Source organism: Sus scrofa, chromosome 2, assembly GCF_000003025.6.
Source record: "Sus scrofa isolate TJ Tabasco breed Duroc chromosome 2, Sscrofa11.1, whole genome shotgun sequence".
Lineage (NCBI taxonomy): Eukaryota > Metazoa > Chordata > Mammalia > Artiodactyla > Suidae > Sus > Sus scrofa.
In genome coordinates, this window is record NC_010444.4 from 58,481,774 (window position 1) to 58,502,796 (window position 21,023).

At 47.2% G+C, this 21,023-nt stretch overlaps 1 protein-coding gene across 5 annotated transcripts in view; it reads right to left on the bottom strand.

Moving 5' to 3' along the window:
• Positions 1-21,023, bottom strand: part of GATAD2A (GATA zinc finger domain containing 2A) — a 101,560-nt gene that overhangs the window by 66,025 nt on the left and 14,512 nt on the right. The window contains exon 1 of one of the 5 annotated variants that reach the window (XM_005654919.3): positions 6,050-6,149. The exons of 3 other annotated variants lie outside the window; for them this stretch is intronic. The gene's annotated coding sequence lies outside the window, so the exon portion shown is untranslated. One more of the 5 variants, XM_021083425.1, reaches the window with a different exon arrangement.

Sequence of the window (21,023 nt, forward strand, 5' to 3'; positions counted from 1 at the left end):
CCTCCAAAGGCCCTGCACTCACTCAGAGTTAAGCTCCATCGTCTCCTGGCCTCAGAGGTATGCCCACACTCCTCCAGCCATGTTGGCCTCCTAGCCATGCCTAAAACACATCAGGCACCCTTCCACCCTGGGGTCCTTTTATGTTTTCAACAAAATCCCAGATACTCTATCATTTTAACAATTCTTCAATTTGCATCCCAAGTTGAAAATGACCTTTGAAAATGGAAATACCAGGAGTTCCCGCTGGGCACAGCGGAAATGAATCTGACTAGTATCCTTGAGGACGCGGGTTTGATCCCTGGCCTTGCTCAGTGGAGCAGGGATCCAGGTTGCTGTGAGCTGTGGTGTATGCTGCAGACATGGTTCGGATCCCTGCTCTTCCCCCCCATCCCCCTTGCTGTGGCTGCAGCTTCGATTAATCCCCCAGCCTGGGAACCTCATGCAGAGGGTGTGGCCATAAAAAGCAAAAAAAGCAAAGAAATAAAGAGAAGAAAAGAAAACATAACTACCCACCAATAATCCCTGAATGTCAACAAATTCCCAGTCCATATTCAGCGCCACATGATTTCTCAAAAACTTCTATAAACAGCTGTTCTAACGGTAGGTGCTACACCATTTGTGCTAGCTGATCTCTTTGCCTTGATCATTCTCCCCTAGATGGTGGACTCCTCTGTGAACCCCCAAAAACACTGCTCAAATGTCTCCTTTGAAGAGGCTCACTCTGCTTACCCTACCCCATTTCTCCCACAGCCTTGGCCCCTCCTCAAAACACAGCTACCCTATCTATGGACTTTCTCACCCAGCAAGAACATAAATGCTGCAAGGAAAGAGGTGTCCATCTGCCTGGTACCTGATTTCATTTCAAGCACCTACAACAGTGTCCAACACATACTGGTGCTCAATAAGTATTTACAGAATGAATAAGCAGAGAAGATTTAACACTGAAGGAGAAGGAACCAATCTGAGGAATTCACACAGCAACAGCCCCTTGATACAATTAGTGCAAAATTCATAAAGGAGCAGAGACCACTTAGCACCATCAGAACTGGGAACATTTCTGTAAACTGCAATCGCTTTTCACTGATATATCATTAGGGCTGCTTTGCCATCTACCCTGCATTGGCTGGGTTTAGAGAGCTTTTACTGTTTTTATTTCCAACCCATACATTTAAAACAGTATCAAGTAACCCTTAAGTACACAATTACCAACTCATAAGAGACTCTTCTGCTCCCTTGATAAATCATTATGGTTTGGCTTTGACCCTGCACCTGGGTACTCTACTCACATGCATACACACACAAAACCCCGAATCTGCAACCCACCCAAACACAACAATTTCCCAATCTGAGGGAGAGCACTCTCAGTGAGAAGGCAATGACTGGTGATTTACATGAAATCCAGTCACCGCACTCTAGGCAACAGAAGTCCATTGTTGCCATTTCACCCTCTCCAGCTCAGGTAAGTGAGGTCGGCTCCCTTTTAACTTAAGGGAAGGAGGCCCTGGCCAGACACTGGCTGTTGTCTAGGGAGCTCCAGTTCCTCAGAGAGGCTCAAGTTGCAGTGCCTGTGGCCAGTCGAAGAACAGCTCTCAGGGACCATGAGCACCCGAAGGGGAAGCCGGGGCTCTCCAAGAGCCCCCAGAGGGCCCCATATCCCTTCCAAGATCTGGCCCTATGGAAGCGGCACATCTCTAGTCTCCTCCTACCATTATCTGCATTCACCCATCACTTGTGCAATCTCTGAAATTCTTCAATTGTGTCTACACCCAAATATTTATCACCCTAGGTCCAATTCAGTCTTGGAACATGACATTAAGCCATTAAACCAAGGATACCATTCACCTTTTCCCACCCATAAAGCCCACTTTTTCCACACAAAATTAGCACTCCCCATCACCCTAGGCCCTCTATGCTGACAGTCTTAGCAACTGCACTGCTAATTGTCAAGGAGAGAAACTCCCCAGCTGGCCCTATGAGAAAGGGAGAAAAACTAAGGCAGGGCAACAGTGGATTGTATCAAGGAAGCATAGAGGTAACACGCCTCTGACACGTGATGACTGGTTAGAGAGGATTAACCTAGGCCAGGTGTCAGCAAACTACTGCCTGGGCCTCTGCTGAAAGATTATCCTGAGATACAGCCAAGCCCACCAATGGTTACACCACCTTTGGCTGCTTTCACCTACAGGGCAGAGTTGAGTAGTGGTGACAAAGACAGGACAGCCTCAAAAGCTGAAAATATGGACTATGTGATCCTTGAAAGCAGGAGGGAACTGTGGCCTGAATGGGTTGTGCTGAGCATTAAAGGCACAGGGGTGATGCAGGCAGAGCAGCATGCCTGAGACAAGAAGTCAGAGCAGAGGCACAGCAAGAAGGTGCTCTGGTTCCAAGTCAGCCCCAGAGGACAAAGTACCTACTCTCCCCAAGGCACAGAGCCTCATTAACCCTATATCCCCACAGAGTGAGGATAAGCATGACTAGGCAGACTAGAGAGGCAAAGAACCAGCCCCATGAGGGCCAAGGAGCCAACAGTGAGGCCAGCCGCACAAGCCCATCCCTGGCAACCAGAGCTGGCCAGTCTCCACTATCAACCCAAAACATCCACTGGGGAACATGACCTCCAGACCCCAATCTGCCCTTGCCTGTCCTCCCTCAGCCACAGTAACCATGGCCTCACTAGGTGACCATGGCCTCCCCACACCATGTCAATGCAGATGTTCCCAAAGCTCCTTAAAACCTTCCATTGCTTCCCCACACGTCATCACAGTCATTAAGGCACTACCTGTTTAGACCCAGGTGACCGTATGAAGTCATGTGGCACTCACATATGTATGTAGACACATACCATGCTCCAACCACACTAGCCTTGTCTCAAGTCATCATATCCACCATATCTGTCTTCCTCCACTGGGGCTTTGTGCATGCTGTGCTCACTGCCAGGAAGAGTGCTTCCTTCCCCACACTCATCTTTCAAACTCAAAATATCAGTTACTCAGGCCCCTCTCTCCTCCCATCCCCAAGACTACAGCCCCATCACTTGGCTTGGCTGAGCGTGACATCTAACATCAAGCATCCCACTAGATTTTCTCCCCCAAACACTATAATCCACAAGAGGAAGGGCTCTTGCTCATCTCCTTATCCAAGGCCCAGTGAAGCATGGAGAAGAAATGGCAAAATAGTGTTGTCCTCTGCAAGTTATAAACACCCAACCACTATGTTTTCACCACCAACTTGGTGCAAATACGTAACAATAGAAATATAACATCAGGAAGACGAAATATGGAGATAGCCAAGGCCACAGCATCACCACCACCCCTGGGAGGCCCAGAGCTTCCCAGTGGAGGAGCTCTCCCCAACTCCCTCACGTGGCTGTTTGGAGAAAGCCATTTGGAGATTGTTGCAGGCCTCAATGGCCTTGTGTGGAAGGGCCTCCCTTGTCACCTCAGAGAAGTGTGAGCTACCCCAGCACCCAACCCATTCACCCACACTCTGCACTCCCCTCTTCCTTTCCTATTGCCAGGATTCCATATCCTTCCCTTAAAAAAAAAAGTCCTTCCAACAGACCCCCTCCCTCTCAAAGACTTGACTCCACCACTCCCCTCCTATCCCCTGAGCATTGTAGGCATCCCTCCCATTCACACCATCAGACCATCCTGATGATGATGAGTCCTCTTGATGAATCATGCCCAACCTACTGCTCAGCCACAACCCTCCTGACTGATGAAATCTGTCCAGCCTCAGGCCAAATCCAACTGTGAGCCCCTGGGAGCCCACCTAGCACCCCAGACCTCAAGATCATCCTGAAGACCAAGTGACAGGCCATGGCTCCAGGCAGGCTCTCAAACAGGAGCAACTAGTTCTTACTTTGACTACTATAATTAATGTTGTTCCCCAAAATATTTTGACTCTTTATAACGAGGTTCCTTTCAGTGTTTCCACCCTCGCTCCCCAGCAGCTGCCCAGGCAGCCCACTAGTCAGTTCAAAACTTCAGATAAACCGCCATATTTAAAAAGCCCAAGAACTGGAGTTCCTGTCGTGGCACAGCGGTTAACGAATCCGACTAGGAACCATGAGGTTGCGGGTTCAGTCCCTGCCCTTGCTCAGTGGGTTGAGGATCCGGCGTTGCCATGAGCTGTGGTGTAGGTTGCAGACGCAGCTCGGACCCTGCGTTGATGTGGCTCTGGTGTAGGCCGGTGGCTACAGCTCCAATTCGACCCCTAGCCTGGGAACCTCCATATGCCGCAGGAGCGGCCCTAGAAAAGGTAAAAAGATAAAAATAAATAAATACATAAAATAAAATAAAATAAAATAAAATAAAATAAAATAAAATAAAAAGCCTAAGAACCAAATGTTCACATCTAGACAAGTCTGAGGCTTTAGTGTTTGAAGTGTTTAGCATTAGCGCATTATGATATCAAAGAACACCCTCAAGAAAATGCCACAAGAACAAAAGAGGAGATAACTTCTGTGTTAGTAACAAGGACCTACCAACTGGTGTCTCCCCCTCTGTGTATACACACCAATATGTGCCATACTAAGGGAATTCTCTAACAAAGAGCCACAGGAAAATAAGAAATACCTTCACTCTCTGTGCAGAGCACTGGATCAGATAAGACCTCAAATGTTCATGGACAATGCTCCTCCTACACACCCTGCAGACTCCATGAGAGGAAGTACACCCAGACGCCACCCCTCTGGGGACCAAAGAACACCCACGGAACCATGCTGCCAAGATGATGTTACAATGAGCCTTCTAGAACCACACATCTTTTTCTTTTCTTTTTTTAATCCCCTAGTATCTGGCATAAGGTAGGCCATCAAAACACGAATGCCTTTGTACTTTCTCCGTAAGCAAACTCTTTAAGGATGAAATGTTTGCTCTCATAAGGATGCATGATATTTTGAATTCAGAAAAGTCTTTTTTGGAGTTCCATCATGGCTCAGTGGTTAACGAATCCAACTAGGAACCATGAGGTTGGGGGTTCGATCCCTGGCCTCACTCCATGGGTTAAGGATCCAGCGGTGCTGTGAACTGTGATGTAGGTTGCAGAGGTGGCTGGGATCCTGCATTGTTGTGGCTGTGGTATAGGGTAGCAGCTGCAGCTCCAATTCAACCCCTAGCCTGGGAACTTTCATATGTTGCACATGCGTTCCTAAAAAGCAAAACAAAAAAAAAAACAAAATTTACTGTCTTAGTCACTTTTAAGTGTACAGTTCAGTGTATTAAGTACATTCATACTGCAAACAGCTATCACCACCATCCACCTCCAGAACTTTTTCACCTTGCAAAACTGAAACTGTCCCCATTAAACACTAACTACCCATTTTCCCCTCCCTCCCACCCCTAAGCAACCACCATCCCACTTTCTGTTTCTATGAATTTGACTACTCTAGGTGCCTCATGTAAGTAAAATCACACAAGAGTTCCCTTCGTAGCTCAGCAGTTAACGAACCCGACTGGGATCCATGAGGATGCAGGTTCGATCCCTGGCCTCACTCAGTGAGTTAAGGATCCGGCATTGCCATGAGCTCTGGTATAGGTCACAGATGAGGCTCGGATCCCGAGTTGCTGTGGCACAGGCCAGAACTGTAGCTCCAATTGGACCCCTAGCCTGGGAACTTCCGTGTGCCACAGGTGCGGCCATAAAAACCAAAAAAAAAAAAAAAAGGGTAGAATCATACAGTGTTTGCCCTTTTCTGTCTGGCTTATTTCACTCAGCACAATGTCTCTTTGAGGTAGGATGACAATCATTTTAACCTTTTGGGACCTAAATGTGTACAGAACAAAAAGCTCATGGGCCCAGTATACCCACAACCAAACTGTATGGCTCTAGAAACCTGTTTCCCAGAGCAATCAGGTTCCTGACATGCTCCACTATCAAATAGTCCTTCCTCTACTCCCCAAATAAACTGCACAAAAAGGTACTGGAAAGACTTAGAATAATGAGATGAAAGCAGCACCAAGTATGTTACACTTCAGAAGGACTTCAAGTATAGCAAGCCTCACCCCAGCTCTTACCTCCCAAAGCACTCTCTCTCCTCAGGACATACCTATTGCAGCCTCATCTGACGGCCATGAACCAAAGGAGTAAAGAAATGCCTTTCAGATGGATGACAAAGATGATTAACTCGTCTTGGGCACAATCTTCTCCTGTAAGTAGGAGCCAGAGGTATCATAACACGACTCAAACCTATTCCTTTAAGAACCCTAGATAGACTCAGGAACACTTACAACAGGCCCACGAGGGGTGTGAGCCCTTAGTTCTAGACATGTCAAACTCTAGAAAGGGAGACATGGACAGTTAACTCAAATAGTGCACAACCAATCAATGTCACTCAAGAAGGAAATACTGCACACTCCTTCCAAGGTCTGAGCACAAAACCCACCTGTCTTGTGAGGGAGAGTCGGGCCCAAGGAAGTCTTGACAGTGGCCAAGTCCCACGGATGCTGTGTGGAAAACCAGTAACACCAAGTGACTGCACTCGGGGAACTCAACTCGGACAGAGGGAGGCATTTCATTGTCAATCACTTCAGACAGAAATGCCCTGAGCACCCCAATTATCACTGTGGTTAACTCCTCCAGAATAAGAAAAGGGGCAAAAATAATTTCCTGGGGTCCCCCACCTAGTTTGGTTTGGGCAAACAGGGTAGTCTCCTTTCCAAACAGACATGTCTCTATATGACCTGTGACTGCAGACTAGGCAGTGTCATCCTGTGGCAACTAATAAAGGCTCGGAGGCTGAGGGGGCAGCTGAATCTCTAGGACCAACTGAAATAGAAAAACTTTAGAGTGAGGATCACAAAAAGCCCCGAATGCAGATCTCCATCATTTCAGGTAGCCTAACCAGGAGGCTATCACAGCAATGGCCTCAATCCCAAGAGGCAAAATCCAGGCAGCCCCCAGCCACACAGCATCTCAACCACCTGTATCAGCTGTATCAGCATTAATTTTCACGTCAAAAAATAAAACTTTCAGAAATTCCTATTGTGGTGCAGTGAAAATGAATCCAACTAGTATCCATAAGGATTCAGGTTCAATCGCTGCCCCTGATAAGTGGCTTGGGGGTCTGGCATTGCCATGAGCTGTGGTGCAGGTTGCAGATGTGGCTCGATCCTGTGTTACTGTGGCTGTGGTGTAGGCTGGCAGCTGCAGCTCCAATTCTGCTGCTGGCCTGGGAACTTCCATAAGCCTCGGGGGTAGCCCTAAAAAAGCAAAGAAAAGAAAGAAAGAAAAAGAAGGAAAACCTCCAGTCATTCTATTCTTGTGGCAAGTTTTCTTGAGTTTGGTTTGGTTTTGTTTATTTTGTTTTGTTTTTTGGCTGCCCCACGACCTATGGAGTTCCTGTGCCAGGGATCAGATCCAAGCTGCAGTTGTGACCTACATCACAGCTGCAGCAACATCAGACCTTTGAACCCACTGTGCCAGGCCAGGGACTGACCTGCATCCTGGCACTGAAGAGATGTCACCAATCCTGCTGCGCCATGGCAGGAACTCCTCTGGAGTCGTCGTCCCCCCCCCGCCCCCGCTTTTTCTTTTTTTGAGGGCCATACCCGCAGCATCTGGAGGTTCCCAGGCTAGGGGTTGAATCAGAGCTGTAGCCACTGGCCTACACCACAGCCACAGCAATGCCAGATCCAAGATACTTCTGCAACCTACACCACAGCTCACGGCAACACCAGATCCTTAACCCACCGAGTGAGGCCAGGGATCAAACCTGCATCCTTCTCATAGATGCCAGTCAGATTCATTTCCACTGAGCCACGATGGGAACTGCGAATTTGTTTTTTTTTTTTTTTTTTTTTTTTTTTTAATTTGTTGTTGTTGTTGTTGCTATTTCTTGGGCCGCTCCCACAGCATATGGAGGTTCCCAGGCTAGGGGTTGAGTTGGAGCTGTAGCCACCGGCCTACGCCAGAGCCACAGCAACGCGGGATCCGAGCCGCGTCTGCGACCTACACCACAGTTCACGGCAACGCCGGATCGTTAACCCACTGAGCAAGGGCAGGGATCGAACCCGCAACCTCATGGTTCCTAGTCGGATTCGTTAACCACTGCGCCACGACGGGAACTCCCGAATTTGTTTTTAAAGAAGTAACACCTTGGAGTTCCTGTCATGGCACAGCACAAACAACAAACAAATCTGACTAGGAACCATAAGTTTCCTAAAAAAAAAAAAAAAAAAGAAGCAACACCTTAGTTATCACACAGGTATAATCTTATAATCTCCTGGAAACGCAAGAATCTTTCACCAATGTACAGGGTGTCCTCTGCTGCCTATGAAGGGTCCAGGGCCCTGGTCACAGGCACAGGGTGGCCGTGGGCCTGTGTGTGCTGAGAAAGTAGAAGTGAAGCACCAGCTGAGCACCTTCTCCAAGTCCCCATCTCTGTGAGGACACTGGCACCAACCCTGATCTGCATATTCATGGACATGGCAGAGACCAGCAAATTACCGTAAGTCTTTCTGAGCACCAACATGAAGGCCATAGGCTGAGCCTAGATGTTACGTCCTCACTAGCCATCTTCAAACAGGTGGTCCCAGTGAATAAGCAGCTAAGTTCAGCACAATCTGGTAACTAGGACAGATGCTTCCCACAAGTTTAAGAACCAGTATTGTACTTTCTGGAACTGGAATAGAAAAGGGCGGACTTGTTCAAGATCATGAAGGGAGGAGTGTTACAGGCTGGTCCCACTGTATACAAATGAATACCTACCTGAGGGGAGAAACTTCATGGTCCTGTCCTACTCACAGTAGTTCACATAGCTTATCCTTGTAAGGTCCAAATAAGACTATTTTCGTCAGTCAGCAGCAAGCAGGATGGCAGAATTATCACCAAAGAAATGCAAACCAGGCACACCATAATGTCTGGAAGAGGACCTCCCTCCAGTTTTCACCTCTAAAGCCCATTCTCCTACTCCCCTAGCCCCTCATCCCTGACCGGAAGGGCCCCTGTGGCACTTGGGCACTTCCTGGGAGAAAGGTTACTGCCGAGGAAAGTACCCACCAGCTGTCCAACTGCAGCCTCAGGTGGCCTCTACCACCTGGATCCTCATGAAGGGTCCCATCATCCAGGCTGGCAACAAGAGACTGGGAATAAATGATTGAGGTCTATGTAAGGTAGTAGTTTCCAGGACACCAGGAAGCAAGGTCAAACCTTCAAGATACCTCCTCGTTGAGTTTGGGACAGAACGGTGGCCTTGGAAGAATTCTGGAAATCCAGTCTGATGGTGGGGGTCTTAAAAAATACAAAACAACCTCCAACCATGTGACACCAAAGCTTCCTAAAAAGCAGAATTCAGTTCCTCTGACCATTTGTCAGGGGCCAGGTCAAACAGTAAAAATCATCTAATAACTTCTAAGATGTGGCTGGAGTCATCCAACAACCATGTCACAGCACTGATGGCCCTGACTGAGGCCACGTATTCAGCCCAGGAGCCCCAAGGCCTCATCATGGCAAGGTCCAGGCCAACAAGGTAGTTCCCAGCCCAGGCTGCTTCATCACAGCCACAAACTCTGATGTTGTATTTTAACAATCACAAAAATTGCATGACTGATTAAAATCCTGCGAAGTTCAAAGGAAGAAACCACAACAACGGCAATATCTATCAGTAAATCACGGCTTGCACTAACAAGCCAATTAAAAACAAATTGAGAAATAACGTGAAAAGACACCACATCTCCTGACAATGTACCCAACAAAAAAAGCACTATCAGAGGACATCAGGAACAGAGGGGCTCCATAGAGAGGGTGTTTCAGGGAACTATCAAACTCTCCTCATCACTTCCAGCCCTTATAGAGTAAACTGAGCCCAAGATGGAAGATGTAGAGCTTCCCCAAGGTCTCGGAGGCAGCAGGGAAGAGGGGAGGGTGGACTATGTGGCGCTTCTCTAGGCCATCAGAGCTTCCCAGCACCCTGAATGGACATTTCCCATCACTTTATCCTCTTGCTGGCTGGGAAGAGTTCTGCTCAACTCAGCCAAAGAGCTAGTATCAAGGGAGCAAGCAGGAAGGAAACTGTGCTGGGGGTCAGACACCTGGAGAAGCCTACTCCAAGAGGAGAGAGGCAGCAAAGGCCAAACCCCCAGCCCCCATCAAGGCTTTAAAAGAGTGAAAGGCCTGCCTCCTGGGATCCAACAGCAAGAAGACCAGAATTTTGAAATATGCTTGGCTTCTGCTACCTTGAGTCAGAATTTTCCTTGCTGGTAAGAGATTTCAGTACTACAACTGATGTGCTATTAAGTACAATGCAAATGTCATGTGAATCTCAGTCTTAACAAAGAAACCTGCAAGGACCAGTCTTGGACTGTGCCCTCAGTGGAACGTTGCCTTCGTGAGACTCACTCCAGAGTAAGCCAGGAACCTCACAAAATGCAAGACTCTGACATACGAAGCCCACATCCAACTTGGACTGAAATGTCTTTCCTCTTTATAAAAACACTAGAGTTCCTGCCTGTGTCAGGCTACACTCCAGCTGGAGGGGCCCTCGCACACACACACACCAGTACATATAGAGCCATCACACACATGTACAAGCAAATGCATGTGTGCACACAGAACCAATATATATATATATATATAGACCACCACATGGCACTTTTCCTCCAGACAAAGGTACACTTCTAAGCTGTCAGTTATTAAGAACACAGATCACATTCCAGAGAAACACTGTCCTAAGTGGGGTTCAGGTTCCCAAGCAGCCCAAAAAGTCCACCTTACTCCAATGTCCTCAAAGCACAGTCCTGCCAATACAACTCAAACCAAGCAAGACATCCCCTGGGAAGTCACCTCAAGTCACAGACCACTAGCCCTCTCTGAAAGGGGGCTGCAAGGCCAGCAAGATCAAAAGGTACAAGGAGAAGGAGAGGAGGGGCAGTGCCACAGGGGCAAGGGGGAGAGGGGTTGTTGTGCAAACCCTCATTCCATACGGCAAATTCAAAGACTGCCAGCTTTGCAGAGGACCTTTCAGCCTCCTCCTAGGCCCACCCCACTGTCGTGCTCTGTCACTTGCCACCTCACACAGACCCAGGTCCACCTAACCATCCAACACAAAGATCCAGCCTGAGACCCAGGTCCTGCAGGTCGGTTCCCAACACCTCAATGACACTGCTGTTAGAGTGGGGGGCTCCGCTGTCCTCCATGATCCAGAACTCCTCATCAGTGCTCATCAGGCTTTGGTGGCACAAAAGAGGGAGGGTCTGACTCTTCATTGAGAAAGCTACCACTGGGCACAGAGATTCAAACCACTGCAGAAAAGCCCAGACAACAATGTCAGGAACAGAGAAAAGTGATTCTCTTGAAGTGATTCTCTTTAAGTAAGTGATTAACACGCTGACAAGAGATTTTGTTACTAAATGAGGAAAAAGAAAACTGTAACAGTGGCTAACAATTATTGAATTCTTTATTTGGTGTGAGGCATGGTGCCAGTACTTTACATGCCTGATTTCATTTAATCCTCATAACCACATAATGAGGTACTACCAATGCTACTCACAGTTCACATGAGGGACTGACTATCACTGATGCCCATACTTGACAGGTGAGAAAACGGAGGCTGAGAGAAGTCAAGGTGATAGGCCAGGGTCTCAAGATTAAAGAAGTTAAATAGGGATCCAGGCACAGGTCAGCCATCTCCCAGACCCAGGCTCAAATCTGAACCGCCTCAAGACAGTCTGACTCTAAAACCATCCTAAGGCTGGATCCTTCCTAAAGCTCTGGGAAATTTTCCTAAAGCAATGAGCAACACACCTTCAATTCCTCTTGTAAGAGCACACTGACTTAACCTTTTACTGAATTGCTGGAAACCTCCTGGAAGATTGAGCCTTGTTGTGCAAACCCTTATTCCACACAGCAAATTCAAAGACTCGAGTGCGTCTTCATCTTCCGTAAAAGGCACTAAAACCCTCAGAGATTGACAATACATATTCTGAGCCACTACCTGCCAGGGTACAAGCCAAGGAAAGGAGCTTAAAGGATCTGATCAACACCGCAGCCTGAGTCATAAACTAGGACTTTTTCATCTTCACGGTGTGAGATGTACGTGCAAGTCAACCATACTCTTAGCACATCTCAGAGCAAACCAGGGATTCTCGGCATAGAGCACGTGTGCAGAATTATCTTCTTTCCTTCCATCAGAACAAGACAGCACTCACACGTGAGGCAAGGAACAGAACAGACACAGACCAGTGAGAAGACAGGTTCCCTGGCCACTGACACAGCAATGAGAGCAAGGACAGCAGAAGACACATGGCCCAGGGGACATGGAGCTTGGAGGACAGCCCAGGTCCTGCAGGGAGGGCTTCCTAAGGTGTGATAGCCAAGGAACATGCTGAGCTACTGCACATGAGGCACCAGGCTGCTGCCCTCATCTAACTTACCAGATTCCTCATTCCTACCCTCGACTTCAAAAATCAGGACCCTGATGTTATCTTGGTCATCACCAGGCAGAAGCCACTCTCGGATGCAAGCCATTTTCTTCCAAATGCCAAATCCCCAAGGCCTCTCTCCTTTCTGAGTCCAAAACCCTCCCTACTCTCAAAACCAGTGATGTCATTCGGCAGGACACCCAACCGTCTTCTCCCCTGAACTCTGCCAGAAAAGTCAGCATTTGAAAACATTTCAGTAATGTATGAAACCGGGAAACTTTCTCAAACTAGGAAGCAGCAGCTGTTGGAATAATTCATGTGGATTTTTCAGAGAATCTTCTTAATCACTCTAGATCTGTCTGGAAGTGTCCAAAACCTCAAGCTGGAAAATTCTCAGAATCCATAAAATGCTGATTACCAACCAGCACCCCAGGACACAAGAATCACATCAAGCCTCTTCCTGGTCCCTCTAACTGCTACAAAGCTCCTTCTCAGGCTATTAAGGGTTGTATCCCTCTAATTTCCATCCGTTATTGCTTCATTCTTGGGAACAGAGTAGAACAAATTTGTATATATGAAACAGTCCCTCAGATACTCTAATCTTTCATCTGCTATTTATCACACTTTCATGTAACACAAAGCACTATTAGGAGTTCCTGTCGTGGCGCAGTGGTTAACGAATCCGACTAGGAACCATGAGGTTGCGGGTTCGGTCCCTGCCCTTGCTCAGTGGGTTAACGATCCGGCGTTGCCGTGAGCTGTGGTGTAGGTTGCAGATGTGGCTCGGATCCCGCGTTGCTGTGGCTCTGGCGTAGGCCGGTGGCTACAGCTCCGATTCAACCCCTAGCCTGGGAACCTCCATATGCCGCGGGAGCGGCCCAAGAAATAGCAACAACAGCAACAACAACAACAACAGAGACAAAAAGACAAAAAAAAAAAAAAAAAAAAAAGCACTATTAGTTTGGGGAGGACGAGACATAAGGACAAATCAAGTTCTTCACTCAGCCCCCAGAGCCACCTGAGAGGTGGCAGGGTCAAAGACACACCCCTCCAGTTCATGAGGGTCCTGGATCCTGATGGTTACACAGGATTGCTAGACTTCAACCACTGTGTTCTCCAAGTGAAGCAAATATCAGCCATCCAGAGCCACAGGCTGGGCTGTCTCACTAATGCTCACCTTCTCCCAGTCAGTAGACACAATCTCGGGCCATCCTCTCCAGGACCCAGCTCACCTCACCTTTGCTCCAACTCAGCACCCTTAAAACTGAAGACCCACTACCTCAAGGCCTGTGTCACCTTCCAGTCCTCACTCAGCTGCCACCTCTGAGACACGCTGCTGCCCCATTCTTCCTCTTTCCCAGGGCACCCTCGCTTATGTAGCAGATAGATTCTCAAGGACAGAAACAGGCCATCTCATGCATCACCAGAACTCGGGGCAGAGGATGGGCCAAGCAAGGAAGGGATCCCAGCCACTGAATGGACAGATGACTTGTCCTCAACCCCTGGTATCCAGTCAACCTCCCACCCCATCTCCACACACAGTGTCTCTGGCACCTGTCTCTGCCTTTTATTCTGCATTAGGTAAATTCAAGGCCATGTTAGTTCATGTCTGCCTCTTATCAACGGCCCTTTTACCTCACTGACTTCCCTGACCGTGTCAAGTATACATGTTCCTCCTCACAAACCTCAGGGCTCTCTACGCTTTTAGGATCAAGTGTAAACAGCCTTCCATCTAAGATCATCAATAATAACACCTTTTTTTTTTTTTTCCCTGCACCTGCAGCATACGAGAGTTCCTGGGCCAGGGATGGAATCTGAGCCACAACGCTGATCTATGCCACAGCTGCAGCAAGTCCGGATCCTTAACCCACTGAGCTGGGCCAGCAGTGACCAGAAACACTGCAGAGACAACGCTGGATCCTTAACCTGCTGCACCACAGCAGGAACTTCAACAATAACCATTTTTCAACTTTCTTCTCCACTAAGATTTTCCATAAACCCTGAGGTCCAAGAGGGTGATCTGCCAACTCCAACCCTTCCTGTTACTCCAGTGCAGGGAACACTCCTTGTGAACAGTCTAGTCCAGCCCAATGAACCTTCTCCACAATAGCTATAGGACCCTGGGACCAAGGAAACCATCTCTTCTCAGAATAGTGTGCATGGAGGGCACAGATCAGACACCCCATCTTTCTCACATCATGGCATATAACAAAAATTATATTTGTATAATGCACTTCAGCAGAATGTGGGCTACTCACAACCTGAGGAGCTGACCTGGAGCTGGAACCATGTGGCCAAAAGTACATCTCTGGCACCCATCTCAGCCAGCTGGCTCTGCTTACAGACTCCTACAGCCAGCATCTCCAGCTCTGGTCATTTCACTGTGTGGTGATGAGCAGCCAGTGCTGCCATTTCACTCCATGAGGCACCTATCAGAGTAGTTTAAGCTCTTAAATGTCAATGGGTTAACTTTTTTTGGAGGGAGGGAGGGCATGCCCAGGGCATACAGAAGTTTCAGGGCCAGGGATCAAACTCAAGCCACAGCAGTGACAACACCAAATCCTTACCTACTATGCTACCAAGTAACTCCTAATAGGTTAGCTTTTTTAAAAACCTTTTGTTTTTTGTCTTTTTAGGACTGCACCCACAGCATATGGAAGTTCCCAGGCTAAGGGTTGAATTGGGACTGTAGCTGCCAGCCTAGACCACAGGCACAGCAATGAAGGATCCAGACCGTGTTTGAGACCTACACCACAGCTCATGGCAATGCTGGAAGCTTAACCCACTGAGCAAGGCCAGGGGTTGAACCAACGTCCTCATGGATACTAGTCAGGTTGGTTACAGCTGAGCCATGACAGGAATTCCTAAGATAACTTTTTTTTTTTAGGGCTGCAGGTGCAGCATATGGAAGTTCCAGCTAGGGGTGAATCAGAGCTACAGCTGCCGGCCTACTCCACAGCCACAGCAACTTGGGATCCAAGCCAGGTTTGTGACCTACACCATAGCTCGGAGCAACACCAGATCTTTAACCCACTGAGCGGAGCCAGAGATTAAACCCTCATCTTCATGGATACGAGTCAGGTTCTTAACCCATTAAGCCACAACAGGAACTCCTCAAACAACTTTTTAAAAAATAGCCAGCTCTGGAGTTCCCATTGTGGCTCAGTAGTTAATGAACCTGACTAAGATCCATGAGGACGTGGGTTCGATCCCTGGCCTCACTCAGTGGGTTAAGGATGCAGCGTTGCCATGAGCTGTGGTGTAGGTCGAAGATGCGGCTCTGATCTGGTGTTGCTGTGGCTTTGGCGTAGGCGGGTAGCTATAGCTCTGATTAGACCCCCTAGCCTGGGAACCTCCATATGCTGCAGGTGCAGCCCTAGAAAAAGGCAAGAAGACAAAAAAATAAGTAAGTAAAAAATAAAGACAGCCCTGAGCGTCCAGAAGCACCCTGAGTTTTCTGCTGTGTCCTGTCCCATCCTCACATTAGAGACATCATGATGACCTCAAAAGACAGTCTTGAGGAAAGAAACCTGTCAATGGACCTCTATAAATAAAAGGAAGAAGAACCTAAAACAAAACAGAAAATACTGGAGTTCCCGTCGTGGCTCAGTGGTTAACGAATCCGAGTAAGAACCATAAGGTTGCAAGTTTGATCCCTGGCATGGCTCAGTGGGTTAAGGATCCAGCGTTGCCGTGAGCTGTGGTGTAGGTTGCAGATGCGGCTTGGATCCCACGTTGCTGTGGCTCTGTCATAGGCCGGCAGCTACAGCTCCAATTCAACCCCTAGCCTGGGAACCTTCATATGCCACGGAAGTGACCCAAGAAATGGCAAAAAGACAAAAAGACAAAAAATATAAAAATAAAAAATTGCCATGGAAAAATAAGGATGAGTGAGATCAAACTAGAAGCTCCAGGAGGGAACACAGATCTATATTCCCCTCTCTTCTGCAAGGAAACCCAAGGCAGGCCACCCCTTCTTTCAGTCCTCAGTTTCCAATTTGTAACATCAAGGGCTGCTGCAACTCTTCTTGAAGTCTGAATGCTGCCTGCTAAGTTCAGCAAAACAGCACACAGAAGCAAGCTAGTCTCAGGTGAGTGTTAAACTTGCCTGTTGCCCAGGGACCAAAAATAGTTACATTTCTAATGCTCTGCCTGACAAATATAAATGGACAGTAAGGCTGCAATTACGTGTCAATCCAGACCCAATCTGCTGATATCCTTGACCAAGAAAGCTTCAAAAGCAGACCAAGCAATGTCTACTACAGACACCTGAGGTTCCTGCCTCCTCCCCAGACTTTAGTATCAGGAAATGTTGCCTGTAAGGTTGAAAGAGATAAAAAGTTTCAACAATAAAAACTTTAAAGGTTTGGGAGGGGAGGCAGCAGAGAGATGACCCACATACAAACTGCTGAGAAGGTCAACTAATCAAACAAAAGTGTTAAGGAAAACACTAATCAAACCCTCGAAATCGCCCAGGCTTCCAGTAGGTATGAGAATCCCAGGGAGGGATCCGACTCCAGAATCCTCTGAAAGAACTGTCTGCCTTTGAAAGGGGTTGGTATTAACCCTTTACATGCACAAGAATAATACAGGAGAGAACAGAAAATGAAGTTCAAGTGTTCTATCAATGATATGAAAGTCCTGAGAATATCAAGAGTCTGCAGTGACTCAACCAATTCAATCAATGCCTTCAAACCAAGGATTCAGTGTGCCATGTTCCTACCTTTCCCAAACCATTGAGCATCTGCAAAAAAACATGTTTCCTTAGTGGATATATTAAAGTTGTTAACAAGCAAAAGTTTTCAGAACCAGCTGGCAGTGAGCCTGCCCAACACACACAAGAAAAATGAAAATCTGATATTACTGCCACAAAAGTCCACCAATGGAAATTCAAGTGACATATTGGCCTGAAACCTGTTCACCTCCAAGGTCATGGTGAGCACCTGCCTCTAAAGTAAGATTGTGTTGAGTAAAGTTTAACAGCCACTGACTCAAAGGCTAATTGCACAAAACAACTAGGATTGGAGGAAATGTTATATTGGGATTATATGCAGATTTAAGACCACAAATTTTTTCATTTCCCTTCCAGATAACCTAACCAAACTTTTGAGGTGAGATCTCCTTACAATGAGTTTTGAAGACCTCCAAATTGTTAGGTTATGGTGGGATTCTGTTAAGGAAAATCTAGCTTTTCCATCTGAGTGTTTCATTGTATGTAGTAATTGAGATGTGAAACCCCAGGGGGGATCATCATGTTGTTATCTGGGCAGAGAAGAATTTTGTCTCAGAGATAAGTGAAGAAGCAAGGGCTGGGATACCCCTGACTACTTTCAAACATTTCTCACTTGCCCTCACAGCCATCCCATGAAGTTAAGGATACAGTCCCCATCTATCAATGGGAAAGCTGTGGCTAGGCAACCTGCCCATAAGCCAAAGAACAGTAAGCTATAGTCAGATCTGTCAAATTTCCAAGCCGGCTAGAGAGCTGTAAGTGCAGAAAAAGGACAGGATTCGGGGCCAGTCCCTCCCATTTGCCACTGCAACCTACTTCCACCCCACCCCAGAGTCCACTCAGGGACAAAGCTAGAGGTACAGGGGCCCCTCCTGGTTCTCAAAGGGAAGACCCCATGAGAGATCTGCCTACCAAACAAACATCTTGCCATCTTACAGATGGAGGAGCTGTCCCTAAAAGTCAGGATGTGTGGTTCAGCAAGCCCAGGGTCAGAAAAACGAGCTGTTATCTCCTTTGCCCTGGTAAGGAACCGCCAATCCAGCCATTCTCAATCTCCAGGGAGGCACCAAGGCTAGTGGGAAAAACCTTCATAGTGTGAAATCAGAAAGACTGGAGCCCAGTCCCAGCTGTAGAAAAATTAGCAAAGTGACCCTATCAGCCTCTGTAGAGACTTCATCTTCTTCCAACCGAAATGTTAAGGACAGGCACATAACAGACAGTGATTAGTTTGTCCCACAAGCATGGAGGTGCTCTACACACGACAAGCAGAGCAGTCATTAATGCTTTGGGGCTCTGCCTCACCTGTTCTAGTTGCAATGGTGCACTCAATGAACTCCAATTAATTGAGCAGGTACACACTAGGGGCTGTTCCATACCACTTGTATTTATTATCTCACTCCCAACTCAGCCATTCAAGGTAGCCATTACTACCTCCTTTATAGAAATGGGGAAGAGGTCAAGTCACTAACTTGGTCAAGTCCCTAATAAGTGGCCAGGTGAAGCTCACACCTAACCTAAGGCAAAGCCAGGGCGGCCCACAACACCCTACAGGGAACTACTGCCCAGGAACTGGCTCACAGCCTCCCCAGAACCAGGAGCCAAGTGGCCATCATTCTGCAGCAGTATTTTTTAAAAGTTTGCTCAGAGGTATTACCTTTAGGATGAATTAAGGGGTTTTTTTGTTTTTCTTTTGTCTTCTTAGAGCTGCACCACGGGCAATCAAAGTTCCCAGGCTAGAGGTCAAAATAGAGCTATAGCTCCCGGCCTATGCCACAGCAGCAACAATGCCAGATCCAAGCAAGCCTCGTCTGCAACCTACACCACAGCTCATGGTAACGCCAGATCCTTTAACCCACTGATCAAGGCCAGGAATCAAAACCACATCCTAACAGAAACTACTTCATTACTGCTAAGCCACAACAGGGACTCCAGGTTGAGCTAGCCTTAAAGGTTTAAACCAAAAGACCTGACCAGCAAGGCAGGTCAAGTGGTGTCAGGTCTGAAGACAGATATGCAGGAGGAATGACTGAAGGAGTCTTCAAACAAATGAAGACTTTCTCTCAAATTTCACACTGCCTCTGCCCCTTTCCCTCCCTGCCCCTGACTGCAGCTGCACCTGGCTATCTCTGAGGCCATGCAAACTCAAAGTCCCATAGCTTCAAAACCTTCCCCCAAACTCCAGTCTCAAATTGCTGGAAGTCCCCTTTCGGGTATCGCCCATCCCTTGCCAGCACATTCTACCTCAGATGCTGGCCTGTGTTCCTTGGAGGGATATTAAGTCTTCAGTCCTTTTCATGTAAGGAATCCAAGAACTGGGAATGAGGGGAACAGGAAAGCAAGGCCCCTGACAAACTCCCCTGTAAAACAAGTACTTTTGTGAAGAAAAGAGAAAAGTGGGTGCAGTGCACTGAAGCTGCAAAGACCCTTTCCCACATACCCTGGAGGGTTCTGGAGGATCCTCAGTCACTTCCTAAGGCTACCTGCAGGTATTCAATTAGAGTAAGTCTCTGTGCCTTCCAAAAGACTAACCTACATTTTCTTCAGACAAAAAGAGGTCAAAAATACAGCCTAAAAAGCAAGGGGAGGGGCAAAAAGCACACGGTTTGACATTCCTCTTGACTAAAAAGTCCTGGATCATGTTTTCCAGAATCCATAAATATGCTAGATCTGCCCCCGGCTGGTACTTTTGTTTATAATAACACCAGTCTCACTACTTCCGCCTCACTGCCACCACTTCAACTCCCGTCTTTTTTTTTTTTTTTTTTTTTTTAAATCTCTACCTTCTTAACATGCTGCCTTCCTAACTCAAGGAAAAGATGTAGTGTTGCAGTTCGCATATAAAATAAGTTTTGTTGGCGTTCCCGTGTTGGCATAGGGGAAACAAATCCAACTAGGAACGATGAGGTTGCAGGTTCAATCCCTGGCCTTGCTCAGCGGGTTAAGGATCCAGCATTGCCGGGAGCTGTGGTGTAGGTCGCAGATTCGGCTTGGATCCCGCATTGCTGTGGCTGTGGTGTAGGCCAACAGCAACAGCTCCAATTAGACCCCTAGCCTGGGAACCTTCATGTGCCACAGGCGCAGCCCTAAAAAGACAAAAAATAAAGTTTGTTGCCTGAAAGAATAGCAATCTAAGGCCAGACTGTCTAACTTACCTCCTAAAACGGCTCAGATAACAGCATCCATTCTAATAAACAACCACACTTAGCAGGCAGCACAGTTCTGTAAGCCTCAAACTATGACACTGCCAACTTGTTCTTCTGGTTCTGCTGCACTTCCCCACTCAACAACTGTTACAAGGAAATCCCAATGATGCTCTATTACCCCAGGATGACTGCTCATGAAGACCTCACCTACTCACTTGTTTCAATAATCTTCCTAGTTTTCTACAATGAGCATAAATTAACTCTATTAACGAGGGGAAAGAAAAGTCTAGGGAAAATAGCCTTGTCTGTTCCATTTGATGGCACAGAAACACACCAAATCTAAACAAGTAGTTCTCTAGATGAGCATTTGAGTTGCCCACACTTTGAGAAGTTAACACATGACAGTCCTTAACTAGATTCAGTGGTAAGGGCATTATAGTTTTGTCTCTCAGAAATTGATATGTTCAAGACTTTGCAGGTCACTTTTTTTTTTTTTTTAAATGGCCATATGCATGGCACATATAAGTTCCCAGGCCTGGGACTGAATCGAACTCACAGCGGCGCAATGTTGGATCCTTTAACCCACTATGCCAGGCCGGGGATAAAACCAACCCAAGCCTCCAAAGCAACATGAGCCACTGCAGTTCTTTCCCTGGCCCTGTAAGTTTTTCCAAGTTTATGAGATTAGTAATGATTTCTCTCCCACTTATCTTACAGTAAACTCCACTGAGCAGGGATGCCTAGCACAGTGCCAGAGGCACAGTTTGCACATTGGTATTTATCGAATAA